Source organism: Carcharhinus amblyrhynchos, unplaced genomic scaffold, assembly GCF_965287045.1.
Source record: "Carcharhinus amblyrhynchos unplaced genomic scaffold, sCarAmb.v2.hapA chromosome_239, whole genome shotgun sequence".
Classification (NCBI taxonomy): Eukaryota; Metazoa; Chordata; class Chondrichthyes; order Carcharhiniformes; family Carcharhinidae; genus Carcharhinus; species Carcharhinus amblyrhynchos.
The window spans coordinates 1793-17500 of NW_027649979.1; the positions used below are offsets into that span (position 1 = coordinate 1793).

The following is a 15708-nucleotide window of genomic DNA, read 5'->3' on the forward strand; positions in this document are numbered from 1 at the left end:
CCAAGGCATCCACTATCACCTCCGCCATTTCTTTCAGAATCCTCGGATGCATTCCATCCGGTCCTGGGGACTTGTCCACAATCAGCCCCTCCAGTCTGTCGAGCACCGCCTCTCTAGTAACAATAATGTCATTGAGACCCTCCAGTCCTACCACCTTTCCATCGCTAACACCCGGCAAATTATTCACGTCCTCCTCCGTGAAGACCGAAACAAAAAAGTTATTCAAGACCTCAGCCATTTCCCCATCCCCTACCACTAAGTCCCCCTTCTCATCCTCTAAGGGTCCAACGTTCACCCTAGCCAGCCTCTTCCTTTTTATATACTTATAAAAACTCTTGCTATCCTTTTGTATATTAAGTGCTAGCCCAGCTTCATAGTTTCTCCTACCCTTCTTTATCAACTTCTTTGTCAATCTTTGTTGACATTTAAACCTCTCCCAATCCTCTTCTCGCCCACTACTCTTAGCTACTCTAAATGCCTCCGTTTTTAACACTTTCCTTCACCTCCTTCGTTATCCACGGCTTATTACCTCTCCTCCTACGGTCCTTTTTAACCATCAGAATAAATTTCTGCTGAGCACCAAGAAAGATCTCCTTAAAGATCCTCCACTGCTCCTCAGCAGACCTACCTTCCAACGCGCTCCCCCAGTCCACATTCGCCAATTCTTCTCTCATCCTACCGTACTCCCCTCTGTTCAAACAAAGGATGCGTGTCTGGGAACCCACTTTCTCCTCCTCCATCTGCACCAGAAACTCCACCATACAATGATCACTCTCCCCAAGAGGATCCTTCACCGCAAGGTCCCTAATTCTACCCGCCTCATTACATAACACCAGATCCAAGATAGCTCGCTCCCTCGTCGGCTCCAACACACACTGTTCAAGGAAACTATCCCGGCAGCATTCCAAGAACTCCTCCTCGAGCCCACCACGTCCAACATGGGTCGACCAATCAATATGTAGATTGAAATCCCCCATAACTACGGCCGTCCCATTCCTGCACGCCGCACTTATTTGCGCGTTAACAGCCCACCCCACCTCCAGATCATTATTCGGGGGCCTATAGACAACACCCACCAGCGTCTTCCTCCCTTTGCTGTTCCTAATCTCCACCCACAACTATTCCACGTTCTGCTCCTTGGCTCCAATATCATCCCTTGCTACCACCCTGATGCTATCCTTAATCAGCAGAGCTACGCCCCCCCGCCTTTTCCCTCCTGCCTATCCTTCCTAAATACTTGATACCCCTGGACATTCAGCTCCCAGTCCCTGTCACCTTGCAGCCATGTCTCTGTAATGACCACCAAAGATGTGCTCTTAGGCTGATTGGTGTAACAAATTGTCCCTAAATTATTCTCCCCTGAACCTGGTTTCCAATGGGGGGTAACATAAGCACAGACACGGGTCGAGGGAGGTGTAAGAAAAACACATTGTTGAGATAGTGGCGCGCGCTCATTGGGCCGAAGGCTCTGTTTCCCGTGCTGGGTTGTTCTTTGAAAGCAACAAAGGAACACTGAGCAGCTCTGCCCAGGATCAGAGCCTCGGAAATGCAGTTTTCTCTTTCCTTGTTCCCTATATCTCACTGAGCAGATGCAGAGCTATCGCACAGAGAGCTGGAATTCACAACTTCACCCTGTCCCTGCACACTCACCTCAGCTTTATTTACATTCTGAATTATCCCAAAGATCTCAGGACAGATCCATGATGTCAGATATTCCCATTATTTATCAAACTGTTTCTTTGACCATGACAGATATTACCTGGGGTTTGTCAGATTGGTGTTTTTCATCCATCTACAGTTGCTGAAAAGTGGAGAGATATTCTATACCATTAAAAGCATCACATTGAATCAGGGAAATTCTTCAAAGACTATGAATTAATCACTTTCAAATTAGTACCATTTCTTCAGAACAAACTATTCATGTCGTCTATTATTGCAATGTAACTTTATTGTGTTGTCTGGTCTGTGCTGGTTTGAACTGAACACTGCTCAGTATGTACATGATCTGTGTTATTGAGTTTTGAAAGGGTTAATATTGCTGTTCTGTAATTGTAATGAATATTCCTCATTTTATCATCTATATCACTGTAGGTATTTGAAATTAAATGTTAGTTGGTTAATTCGTCAAATTCTAATTGGAAACTATTGGAACACTGAAACTAATATGTACACAAGCTAATAAAGAGCGGGCGGATGAGTATAAATACTGTAGCTAACAGTCAGCGTCAAACTAAACAGACCGTAAGATCCAGGGGCAGAATTCAGCTATTCTGCTCATTGAGTCCACTCCATCATTTAATCATGGCTGATAAGTTTCCAACCCCATTCTCCCATCTTTTCCCCATAACATCTGTCCCCTTACCAATCAAAAACATATCTATCTCTGTCTTAAATCCACTCAATGACCTGGCCATGCACAGCCTTCAATGGGAATGAATCCACAGATTCACCGCCCTCTGGCTGAAGAAGGTCCTCCTCTCGGTGTAAAACGGTTGTCCTTTTATTCTGAGGCTGTTCCCTCGGATCATCGTCTCTCCTACAAATGGAAGCATCTCCCTCATGTCCATTCTATCCAGGCCTCTTAGTATTCTGTAAGGTTCAATGAGGACCCCCCTCATCTTTCTAAACTCTGAGTACAGACCCAGGGTCCTCAAACACTCCTCCAACGTCCAGCTTTTCATTCCCGGAATCATCCTTGTGAACCTCTCCTGGACCTTCTCCAGGACCAGCACATCCTGTCTTTGATACAGACCCAAATTTACTCACAATATTCCAAAGGTAATCTGAGCAGAGCCTTAGAAACCATCAGCAGCTCAGCCCTGGGTTCAGCAACACAAATTCTTTTAATTTCTAAATGTGACAAAGGCCTTGAGGTTAACAATGAAACTCAGCTGATAAAGTCATTGATTACATGTCAATGTCGCAGGTTGGTCTGTCCCGGTTCGCCGAACAACAGGAGATTCAGATCCAGCTTCCAGTCACTTTCTCATCGCTGGGAGTTTAACCGACGATTTATCTTTTGATTTGATTTATTATTGAATTAGGAAGCATGGATTGGATTAGGGGATTACAGGGACTGGGAACGTCTGAAATGTGGAGTTTTTTCAAGGAGCAGCTACTGCGAGTCCTTGATAGGTATGTCCCTGTCAGGCATGGTGGATTTGGTAGATCTAGGGAACCGTGGTGCACTAAAAGAGTTGAGTCGATGGTTAAAAAGAAAAAGGAGGCTTATGTTCGGATGAGATTGGAGGGCTCAGATAGTGCACTAGAAAGCTTTAGATTGGCTAGGAGGGAGTTGAAGAGTGAGTTGAGAAGGGCTAAAAGAGGACATGAGAAGACTTTGGCTGATAGGATTAAGGAGAATCCTAAGGCGTTCTATAGGTATGTCAAGAACAGAAGGTTGGTCAGGGCAAGATTAGGGCCAGTTACAGACAGCAGGGGGAAGTTGTGTGTGGAACCGGAGGAGATTGGAGAAGTATTGAACCAATATTTCTCTTCGGTGTTCACGCAGGGGGACATGAATATAGCTGAGGAGGACATTGGGTTGCAGGGGTGTAAAATAGACAGTATTACGGTTGATAAAGAGGATGTGCTGGAAATTCTTGAGGGGCTGAAAATAGATAAGTCCCCTGGTCCGGATGGGATCTACCCTAGGATTCTCTGGGAGGCTAGAGAGGTGATTGCAGAGCCTCTGGCTCAGATCTTCAGGTCGTCATTGGTCTCTGGTGTAGTCCCGGAGGATTGGAGGATAGCGAATGTTGTCCCATTGTTTAAGAAGGGGAACAGAGACTTTGCCGGGAATTATAGACCGGTGAGTCTTACTTCTGTTGTGGGCAAGGTTTTAGAAAAAATTATTAGGGATAGGATTTATAGTTATTTGGAGTGTAATGAATTGATTAGAAATAGTCAGCATGGTTTTGTAGCGGGTAGGTCGTGCCTTACTAACCTTATTGAGTTTTTTGAGAAGGTGACCAAAGAGGTGGATGGGGGCAAGGCAGTTGACGTGGTATACATGGATTTTAGTAAGGCGTTCGACAAGGTTCACCATGGTAGGCTTCTGCAGAAAATGCAGATGTATGGGATTGTGGGTAATCTAGGAAGTTGGATCAGGAATTGGCTATCAGATAGGAGACAGAGGGTGGTGGTGGATGGTAAATATTCATCATGGAGTACAGTTACGAGTGGTGTGCCTCAGGGATCTGTTTTGGGGCCACTGTTGTTTGTAATTTTTATTAATGATCTGGATGAGGGTATAGTTGGGTGGATTAGTAAATTTGCTGATGACACCAAAGTTGGAGGTGTGGTAGATTGTGAGGAAGGGTGTCATAGTCTGCAGGGAGACTTAGATAGGTTGCAGAGCTGGGCCGAGAGGTGGCGGATGGAATTTAATGTGGAGAAGTGTGAGGTAATTCACTTTGGTAGGAGCAACAGATGTGTCGAGTATAGGGCTAACGGGAGGACTTTGAATAGTGTGGATGAACAGAGGGATCTAGGTGTGTGTGTACATAGATCCCTGAAAGTTGGGAATCAAGTAGATAAGGTTGTTAAGAAGGCGTACGGTGTCTTGGCGTTTATTGGTAGGGGGATTGAATTTAGGAGTCGCAGTGTAATGTTGCAACTGTACACTACTCTAGTGCGGCCGCACTTGGAGTACTGTGTGCAGTTCTGGTCCCCGCATTACAAGAAGGATGTGGAGGCGTTGGAGAGGGTGCAGAGGAGGTTTACTAGGATGTTGCCTGGTATGGTGGGGAGGTCCTATGAGGAGAGACTGAGGGATTTAGGGTTGTTTTCGTTGGAAAGAAGGCGGCTAAGAGGGGATCTTATTGAAACATATAAGATGATTAGAGGTTTAGATAGGGTGGATAGTGATAGCCTTTTTCCTCGGATGGAGAAAGCTAGCACGAGGGGGCATGGCTTTAAATTAAGGGGGGGTAGCTACAGGACGGATGTCAGGGGTAGGTTCTTTACCCAGCGGGTGGTGAGGGATTGGAATGCCCTGCCTGCTGCAGTTGTAAATGCATCTAGTTTGGGGGCGTTTAAGAGATCTCTGGATAGGTTTATGGACGAAAAGGGATTGGTATAGGCTAGTGGGTCATTGTTTTTGTAACTGGTCGGCGCAACATCGTGGGCCGAAGGGCCTGTTCTGCGCTGTAATGTTCTATGTTCTATGTTCTATTATTGTCACATGTATTAACATACAGTGTATTGCTTCTTGTGCACTAAACAAACAGAGCATAATGTTGATAGAGAAGGAGAGAGTGTGAAATGTCCTGTTCCAGTCACAGCTCGGGGGTAGCAATGCACTCCGGTGAACTCATACAAGATCGGTTCATTCCAAAGTCTGACGGCAGCTGGGAAGAAGCTGTTCCTGAATCGGGTGGGACAGGAGCTCAGACGTAGAGCAGGATCCCAGACCAAACTGTGAGACAACCAGAAAGAACACTTTCTATGGGGCACTTGTCAAAGTTACTGAGAGTCGGAGCGGGGAATTTCCCCAGTCTGTGTGTGAGGGTCTGGGAGAAATCTCAAATTGGAGAGATGATAATGTTTGAATTGTAATATCGAACGGGGTAAAGTATCCGGGAGCTGAGTGGGTTCAATAAAGGCTGGAATACAGACTGGGGGGGGAGGGGGGGAGGGGAATGAGTCTTGTAGGAGAGGGAGGGGGGGGGTGAGGGGTGGGGGGGTGAGGGGGGGGAATTTGAGGAGGGTCCCAGAGCCTCTGAGCAGCTGAACTGGGGAAGCCTTTGGGCAGAGACGGCGCTGCTGCTGTTTCCCCTCCTGGCCACCAGGGGCCGCTGTAACCCTCCCGGCTGGTGTTGCAGCTGCTGTTCCTCCCAGTGTCACCTCCTGCTGCCTCCGGGTCAACCGCTGCTCGTTGGCGGAACATCCGGGGTCTGTGGAGGGGCGGGGCCACCGCCATGTTGCCGTGACGTCACTGGGCCCCTCCCCCGCCGCTTTTTTTAAATAAAAAGATGTGAGTGTTGAGCAATGGGGAAAGTGAGAGAAATTCCGAGCCGGAAACACCGACAGGAACCGAATCAAAATTAAATCAAATCCCTATTTATATCCCGAGGCCGGGGCGGGGCCGCGCCTGCGCGCTGAGTTCTCCCAGACTGCACCGCGCGGATCTGATTTAAAAAAACACAATTTTTAAAATAAAAGAAGCGACCTTCCCGAATCGAGCAGGAACAGAAATTCTGCCGGGAGCGGATTAGGAATAAAAACCATCAACATTTTTTAAAAAATTAACATGTACCTGCGGGTGCGCATGTGCAGTAGGGGGATTGTCCCAGAGGGCCGTGCGCGGGCCGCCGCCGCCGCCGCCGCCGCATTGAAGCCCCCGGCAACGGCAAGATGGCGGCGGGCCGTCTCCCCCGGCAACGGCAAGATGGCGGCGGGCCGTCTCCCCTGGCAACGGCAAGATGGCGGCGGGCGGTGAGTGCCGGTGGCGCAGCCGCAAAGCGGGACTGGGAGCCGGGCCCCCGCGCGGGGCAGAAAGAGGCCATTCAGCCCATCAGAGAGTTCCCCTCCCCCAGTCTAACACACTCCCCCCCCCCAGTCTAACACACTCCCCCCCCCCTAGTCTAACACTCTCCCCCCCCCAGTCTAACACACTCCCCCCCCCCCCAGTCTAACACACTCCCCCCCCCCAGTCTAACACACTCCCCCCCCCCCAGTCTAACACTCTCCCCCCCCCCAGTCTAACACACTCCCCCCCCCCCCAGTCTAACACACTCCCCCCCCCCAGTCTAACACACTCCCCCCCCCCCAGTCTAACACTCTCCCCCCCCCCAGTCTAACACACTCCCCCCCCCCAGTCTAACACTCTCCCCCCCCCCAGTCTAACACACTCCCCCCCCCCCAGTCTAACACACTCCCCCCCCCCAGTCTAACACACTCCCCCCCCCAGTCTAACACACTCCCCCCCCCAGTCTAACACACTCCCCCCCCCCAGTCTAACACACTCCCCCCCCCAGTCTAACACACTCCCCCCCCCCAGTCTAACACTCTCCCCCCCCCCCAGTCTAACACACTCCCCCCCCCAGTCTAACACACTCCCCCCCCCAGTCTAACACACTCCCCCCCCAGCCTAACACACTCCCCCCCCCCAGTCTAACACACTCCCCCCCCCCCAGTCTAACACACTCCCCCCCCAGTCTAACACACTCCCCCCCCCCCAGTCTAACACACTCCCCCCCCAGTCTAACACACTCCCCCCCCCCAGTCTAACACACTCCCCCCCCCAGTCTAACACACTCCCCCCCCCCCAGTCTAACACACTCCCCCCCCCGAGTCTAACACACTCCCCCCCACCCCCCCCAGTCTAACGGGGGTGTGGGGGGACAGGGTGGGGGCAGGGCGGGGACAGGATTCTAGAGGAAACTCCAACATCATTCTGGCCACTTTATTAAAAATATCATTTACACAAATTATTTATTTCTTCCCCTTTAAACATTTTGACTCCTGGACCTTCAAATAACTGAATAAAAAATCCCCCGTCTGTTATAGACTCATTGACACTCTCCCAAACCATTCACTTTTCAGACAAAATAACTCCCGTCCACCTCCCCTCAGATAACACTCCCCTCGGTCACCCTGTCCCCCTCCCCTCAGATAACACTCCCCTTGGTCACCCCGTCCCCCTCCCCTCGGTCACTCCATCCCCCTCCCCTCGGATAACACTCCCCTCGGTCACTGCGTCCGCGTCCCCCTCCCCCTCAGATAACACTCCCTTCGGTCACTCCATCCCCCTCCCCTCAGATAACACTCCCCTCGGTCACTGTGTCCCCCTCCCCCTCAGATAACACTCCCTTCGGTCACTCCATCCCCCTCCCCTCGGTCACTCCGTCCCCCTCCCCTCGGTCAGTCCCTGGGGAATGGGATATAAAAGCAGGAGAATGTGAAGTGATGCGGTTTGGTGGGAGAATCACGGAGCTGATGATTATTTCAGTGGGGATGAGGCAGGAAAGTGGAATGGAGAGGATCAGAAATACCATCTTGTTGAATGGTGGGTCAGACTTGTTGGGCCGAATGGCCTATTTCTGCTCATCCCTTTTTAATGGGAGTGAAATAACAGTCAGTGAGTTCCCCTGAAATTGAATTCATTCCAAAAATAAAACCACCATTAAAGGCCTGATGGAGTTTTAATCCCACCCCAGTGAACACAAATGAAATGTAATATTTCCCCCCCTTCCCCCGGATGGGGGATATTTGGACACGGTAACTCTGTATTCACTCATTCACCATCAAGCTGCATTGTGAAGCTGCCACTCACTGCTCCAGATACAGAGTTAACCTCACTAACACGGGGAGGGGGTTTGAGGCCGTCTCGTACAAGGTATCAGAATTAGGAAGCTCATTCTTCTGCCAAGTGAGAGGCAGAGGCAGAGATTTCCCACACTGGAAAAGGGCTGACATTGTATTCAATGCAATGCCCCAACAGCATGGGGGGCTTTCACCCACACTGAGGGGGAAACCACACATTTCTAACACAAAAAATCCCCCATGTTTCTGAATCAGTGTCATTGTCCTGGGCAGGAATTGGATCACCTTTAGGAAGCTGGATTGGGATTTAAAGGAGTCAAAATAATGAAAATCAGCTCCAGAATTACACAGACAAAAATGTTTTATTTTCCAGTGCAGCAGAGCTGACTTTTCCATTTGAATCCCAGTCAGTTGAGGGGGAGCCTGTCAAACAGGTCCTCTCCCTGCCATTCTCAGGCACTCCCAGTCTCTTCAGGCTGGTGATGTGATCTCCAAGCTTCTTGATCATCTTCACTTGTTCATCCAAGCAGCGAGTCTCCAGGAAGTCACACAGCTGGAAGAGGAGGAGGAGAAGTCATTAACATCTCACAGCAACAAGTATTAGTTGGATTTCGTCAATAGATAGTGCAATCCCAAGGGATTGGAGAGTGTATTTATATCCCAGGATTACTGGGGCAGCATTGTCTTCTCTCCATTACCAATCCCCAGTTAGATTCAGAGACCCTGAGACATGTCTCCATTCCCATTTATCCAGTATCCCATATCAGGGAGTTCCGTGAGGGTCAGTGTTCCCAGAGGAGAGTTTGTGCAGATCCAGCAGACTCTGGTTCATATCCTTCTCCAGCTGCTTGTGAACAGCATCCTCACAGTCCTTGTGGTGGTTCTGACTGACTTGGGAAGCCATTTGTTCTCACTGGACGATAACTCAAACAAGCTGAGCTGTCTTGTCACAGGCTCTTGTATTTATACCACGGGGACATCCTGCATTCAATCTGGGAATGATTGACAATCCCTGACAGCCAATCAGGAATCTTCAATCAATCAAGGCACCAATCACGGTGGGGTGTGATATCCCAAGCCAATCACAGCAGTGGATTACAGGCGGATGTAGATGACTCAGAGCATCAGCACAGGAGGAGGCCAATCAGCCCCTCAAGCCTATCCCATCATTCCTTCACATCATGTCTGCTCTCATTTCAACCCTATCCCATCATGCCCTTGCCGAACAAATAGCTAATGTCCAACATTTAGGGGGAGCGAGGCCCAGGATTGCAGCAGCTGCTGTGTGAACATAAGAAATAGGAGCAGGAGTCGGCCATCTAGCCCCTCGAGCCTGCCCCACCATTCAATAAGATCATGGCTGATCTGAAGTGGATCAGTTCCACATTCCCGCCCTCTCCCCATAACCCTTAATCTCCTCGCTTATCAAAAACCCATCAACCCGCGTCTTAAATATATTTAGCGAGGCAGCCTCCACCACTTCAACGGGCAGAGAATTCCAGAGATTCACCACCCTTTGAGTGAAGAAGTTCCTCCTCAACTCCGTTCTAAACCGCCCCTCCTTTATCTTGAGGCTGTGCCCTCTAGCCCTGCTGTCCTTTCTGAGCGGGAAGAGTCTCTCCACCTCTATCCTATCCATCCCATTCATTATCTTATACGTGAAGATGTGCATCACCCCATAACAGGCAGGCTCTCAGTCTGAGATCAAACTCATTTCAGAGTCATATAGAACACCAAGTTTACAGTCTGATTCACACTGACAGGGAGTTAGTTGCTGTGTTTTATGAAGAGTTAGACAATGATACAGTCTGTGTTGTGAGTGACACATATGTTAATTTTTGATGGTGGATTGAATGTATTAGGCAAATCAGACTGAACAAATCCGATGGTTTCAATGTTCCATTTGGAAAAATAATCTGTTTTTGTATATTTAATTTGGTGTATAATTGTAGAGGAATTAATTACAAAAATGTAAATAACAGAATTGATAAATGAGAGATGCAGCCCGTGAGCGTGATGTGTATCTGTGGTATTGGCAGCTGAGTTTCTGTGTGTTTGTCAGTGAGATTACACTCTCAGGGATCATTTCTATAGTGTTTTCCTAGAGAAATGTGTTTCTACAGTGTGTGGTCTCCCAATCCATGAGGAGGATTTCTAGTGTTCTCTTCTGAGCAGGAAGCTGGTACTGAGTGTTACTTTTAGTAACTGCTCAGTGTCATTGATGAGTGTTCTTTCTCTCTCTTGTAGAGAGGTGGAGGAAGGGAACACAGTCTGAGTGGATTGTCTATAAAATTTTGTGGAAGTTGTTTTGTTGGGGGCATTTACAATGTGAACTCTGGTCTTCATTTTCAGTCTATCTGTGCCAGTGGGGGCTGCTGTGTGTGACATGTACTGTTGGTGGCAGTGGGTTTACAGAATGGAAATCCTGGTTAACAGTGGGTGGATCAAACTGTGATCAGTGCTAACCACCGTGCCAATGTGCCACTATTGTGTTTGGGATCCATGGTTGAGTGGTTATGGTCGACAAGATTAAGGTGTACAAAAGTCTGAGGGAGGTAGATTGGGTGGACAGGAAGGAACTTTTCCCTTTAGTAAACAGGGGACATAGATTTAGGGTAAGTAGCAGGAAATGTAGAGAGGATTAGAGGAAATACATTTTCACTATCCAGTCGCTTCACACCAATGCGACGGTTAAGAAAGCCTCACCAATGCCTCTACTTTCTCAGGAGGTGAAGGAAATTTGCCATGTCCGCTGTGACTCTCACCAGCTTTTACAGGTGCACTGTAGAAAGCATCCTTTCTGGTTGTATCACAGCTTGGTCTGGGCTCCTGCTCTGTCCAAAACCACAAGGAACTACAAAGAGTTGTGAATGTAGCTCAGTCCATTCTGCAAACCAGCCTCCCATCCATTAACTCTGTCTACACTTCCCGCTGCTTCAGAAAAGGAGCCAGCATAATCAAGGACAACATACTTGTGGGCCGAAGGGCCTGTTTGTGCTGTAGTGTTCTATGTTCTATGTTCTATACACCCCGGACATTCTCTCTTCCACCTTGTTCCGTTGGGAAAAAGATACAAAAGTCTGAAGTCACACACAATGGACCTACCTCATATTAAGTTGATCTTTCTTTACATGCTAGTTGTGACTGTAACACTACATTCTGTAACCTCTCCTTTCCTCTCTATGAACGGTATGCTTTGTCTCTATAACACACAGGAAACAATATTCTTCACTGTATAATACTATTTAAGGACCCCATGACCCTGGACATTCTCTCTTCCATCTTCTGTCAGGAAAAAGATACAAAAGTTTGAGGTCATGTACCGACCAACTCAAGAACAGTTTCTTCCCTGCTGCTGTCAGACTTTTGAATGGACCTACCTCGCACTAAGTTGGTCTTTCTCGACACCCTCGCTATGACTGTAACACTACATTCTGCACCCTCTGGTTTCCTTCTCTATGAACGGTATGCTTTGTCTGTATAAAGCACAAGAAACAATACTTTTCACTGTATACTAATACATGTGACAATAATAAATCAAATCAAATCAGAACCTTCTACACTTAAGAATTAAGATCAGTATTTGAAAGACCTCAGCATACAAGGTGTGGGAAAACACAATTAAAAGGGACACGTGTTTCAGAAGCAGCACAGGAACAATTCTTTCTGCACTGCAACATTCCATACACAACTCCAAATCAAACTTCTCCTTTTGTTAATTTTATAGACAATCCACTCAGACTGTGTTCCCTTCCTCCAACTCTCTACAAGAGAGAGAAAGAACACTCATCAATGACACTGAGCAGTTACTAAAAGTAACACTCAGTACCAGCTTCCTGCTCAGAAGAGAACACTAGAAATCCTCCTCATGGATTAGGAGACCACACACTTTAGAAACACATTTCTCTAGGAAAACACTATAGAAATGATCCCTAAGAGTGTAATCTCACTGACAAACACACAGAAACTCAGCTGCCAATACCACAGATACACATCACGCTCACGGGCTGCATCTCTCATTTATCAATTCTGTTATTTACATTTTTGCTAATTAATTCCTCTACAATTATACACCAAATTAAATATACAAAAACAGATTATTTTTCCAAATGGAACATTGAAACCATCAGATTTGTAAACTCTCATTTCCATAATATATTCAATCCACCAATCAAAAGTTTTTGTTTTTGTGAGTTATATTTATTCATAAATACGAAAGTGTGATAATCTTTAGGTATATCATGTTACACTCCGAGATACTTCAACACACTCAAAGCAACATCACAGATATTTTCCAATGGTCTGTATAAATGGTGTAAAAGTAGTTAAAGATTGTCTGTATAGAACAAATTGGACTTTGAGGTGTTTCAGTCACAGGGACAGGGGGTACAGCAGTCTAATTACTTGGAGTGTTTGATGGCAGTGTGGGTCAGACCCATCCTTCACAACCCAGGGGACAGATAGTGTCTCAGTATGTACTCACACTGAGTGTTTCTGTACTTAGAATCTATACACAGCTTGGTGCAGACACACGTGAAGAGGGCTCTTAGGATTGTGATGGTGTGGAATACGCTTTTCCCCTTTATCTCAAGGTGATACATTGTGTTCCTGTGAGCATGGTTTATTTTTGGTCTCCAGATACAGTGGGAAATGTCTCAGTTGATTGTCATAGTGCGGGAGTGAGGAATGGGCCAGACCTGCGCCACATACAGTAACACCCAGAATGTCTCACATCTGATCACCAGGTTTTTACTTGTAATTGAACATAGAACATTACAGCGCAGAACAGGCCCTTCGGCCCACGATGTTGCGCCGACCAGTTAAAAAAGCAATGACCCTCTAACCTAAACCAATCCCTTTCCATCCATAAACCTATCCACGGATCTCTTAAACGCCCCCAAGCTAGGCACATTTACAACTGCAGCAGGCAGGGCATTGAATCCCTCACCACCCTCTGGGTAAAGAACCTACCCCTGACATCCGTCCTATAACTACCACCCCTTAATTTAAAGCCATGCCCCCTCGTGCTAGCTTTCTCCATCCGAGGAAAAAGGCTATCACTATCCACCCTATCTAAACCTCTAATCATCTTATATGTTTCAATAAGGTCCCCTCTTAGCCGCCTTCTTTCTAACGAAAACAACCCCAAATCCCTCAGTCTCTCCTCATAGGACCTCCCCTCCATACCAGGCAACATCCTGGTAAACCTCCTCTGCACCTTCCCCAATGCCTCCACATCCTTCCTATAATGTGGGGACCAGAACTGCACACAATACTCCAAGTGCGGCCGCACCAGAGTCTTGTACAGTTGCAACATGACGCTGCGGCTCCTAAATTCAATCCCCCTACCAATAAACGCCAAGACACCGTATGCCTTCCTAACAACCTTATCGACTTGATTTCCAACTTTCAGGGATCTATGCACATATACACCTAGATCCCTCTGTTCGTCAACACTATTCAGAGTCCTACCATTAGCCCTATACTCTACATATCTGTTATTCCTGCCAAAGTGAATTACTTCACACTTCTCCGCATTAAACTCCATCCGCCACCTCTCGGCCCAGCTCTGCAACTTGTCCAAGTCTCTCTGTAAACTATGACACCCTTCCTCACAATCTACCACTCCTCCGACTTTGGTGTCATCAGCAAATTTACTAATCCATCCTTCTATACCCTCATCCAGATCATTTATAAAAATTACAAACAGCAGTGGCCCCAAAACAGATCCCTGAGGCACACCACTTGTAACCGAACTCCATGACGAATACTTTCCATCAACCACCATCCTCTGTCTCCTATCCGCTAGCCAATTCCTGATCCAATTAACTAAATCACCCTCAATCCCATACATCTGCATTTTCTGTCTCTATTCCCCTTCTTAAACAATGGGACAACATTCGCTATCCTCCAGTCTTCTGGCACTATACCTGTGATCAACGACGACCTGAAGATCAGAGCCAGAGGCTCCACAATCGCCTCTCTTGCCTCCCAGAGAATCCTAGGGTAAATCCCGTCCGGCCCAGGGGACTTATCTATTTTCAAACCCTCAAGAATATCTAGCACAACCTCCTTATCAACTGCAATACCATCCAGTTTACAACCCTGTAACCCAGTGTTCTCCACAGCTACATTTACATCTCCCTGCGTGAACACCGAAGAGAAATATTGGTTCAATGCCTCTCCAATCTCTTCCGGTTCCACACATAACTTCCCACTGCTGACTCTGACTGGCCCCAATCTTGCCCTAATCAATCTTCTATTCTTAACATATCTAAAGAAAGCTTTAGGATTCTCCTTAATCCTATCAGCCAAAGTCTTCTCATGTCCTCTTTTAGCTCCTCTGAACTCCCTCCTGGCTAATCTATAGCTTTCCAGTGCACTACCTGAGCCCTCAAGCCTCATCCGGACATAAGCCTCCTTTTTCCTTCTAACCAGCGAATCAACTTTTTTAGTGCACCACGGTTCCCTTGCTCGACCATTTCCTCCTTGCCTGACAGGGACATACTTATCAAGGGCTCGCAGTAGCTGCTCCTTGAATAAACTCCACATTTCGGACGTTCTGAGACCCTGTAGTCTCCTCGTCCAACCTATGCTTCCTAATTCTCTCCTAATAGCCTCATAATTACCTTTCCCCCAGCTAAAACTACTGACCCGAGGTTCATGCCTATCCCTTTCCATCACTAAGGTGAACGTAACCAAATTGTGGTCACTATCACCAAAATGCACACCAACTTCCAAGTCTAACACCTGGTCTGGCTCATTACCCAGCACCAAATCCAATATAGCCTCACCTCTAGTTGGCCTATCTACATACTGAGTCAAAAAACCTTCCTGCACACTTTGTACAAAAACTGACCCCTCTAACGAGCTAGAGCTATAGCAATTCCAATCAATATTAGTAAAGTTAAAATCCCCCATAACAATTACCCTATTACTTTCACTCCTAACCAGGATCGTCTCCGCAATCCTTTCCTCAACCTCTCTAGAACTTTTAGGAGGTCTATAAAAGACTCCCAACAGGGTGACCTCTCCTCTCCTATTTCTAATCTCCGCCCATACTACCTCAACAGACAAGTCCTCATCAAACTTCCTCTCTGACACTGTGATACAGTCCTTGACCAATAATGCTACCCCTCCCCCCCCACCTCCTTCTCTACTCCGACTAAAGCATTTGAACCCCGGAACCTGCAACAACCATTCCCGACCCTGCTCTATCCATGTCTCTGAAATGGCCACAACATCAAAGTCCCAGGTACTGATCCACGCTGCAAGTTCATCCACTTTATTGCGAATACTCCTCGCATTAAAGTACACGCATTTCAAACCCTGCTCTGCCCCACCCCCATGATGCCGTGCATTGCAGTCCCCATCTATGCCCCCCTCACTTTCACCCCCTCTACTCAGAATCCCACCCCGCCTCCGAATCAGTTTAAACCT

At 47.4% G+C, this 15708-nt stretch overlaps 2 non-coding genes across 2 annotated transcripts; one reads left to right on the forward strand and one right to left on the reverse strand.

The window, feature by feature from the left end:
- The first annotated feature begins 10331 nt into the window (after nt 1-10331).
- LOC145338921 (small nucleolar RNA U3) lies at nt 10332-10548 on the forward strand. The gene has a single exon (XR_013885932.1). It is a non-coding gene; the product is annotated as a small nucleolar RNA U3 (small nucleolar RNA).
- A 1451-nt stretch (nt 10549-11999) lies between these two features.
- LOC145338920 (small nucleolar RNA U3) lies at nt 12000-12216 on the reverse strand. Its single transcript, XR_013885931.1, has one exon. It is a non-coding gene; the product is annotated as a small nucleolar RNA U3 (small nucleolar RNA).
- Between the last annotated feature and the right edge of the window lie 3492 nt (nt 12217-15708).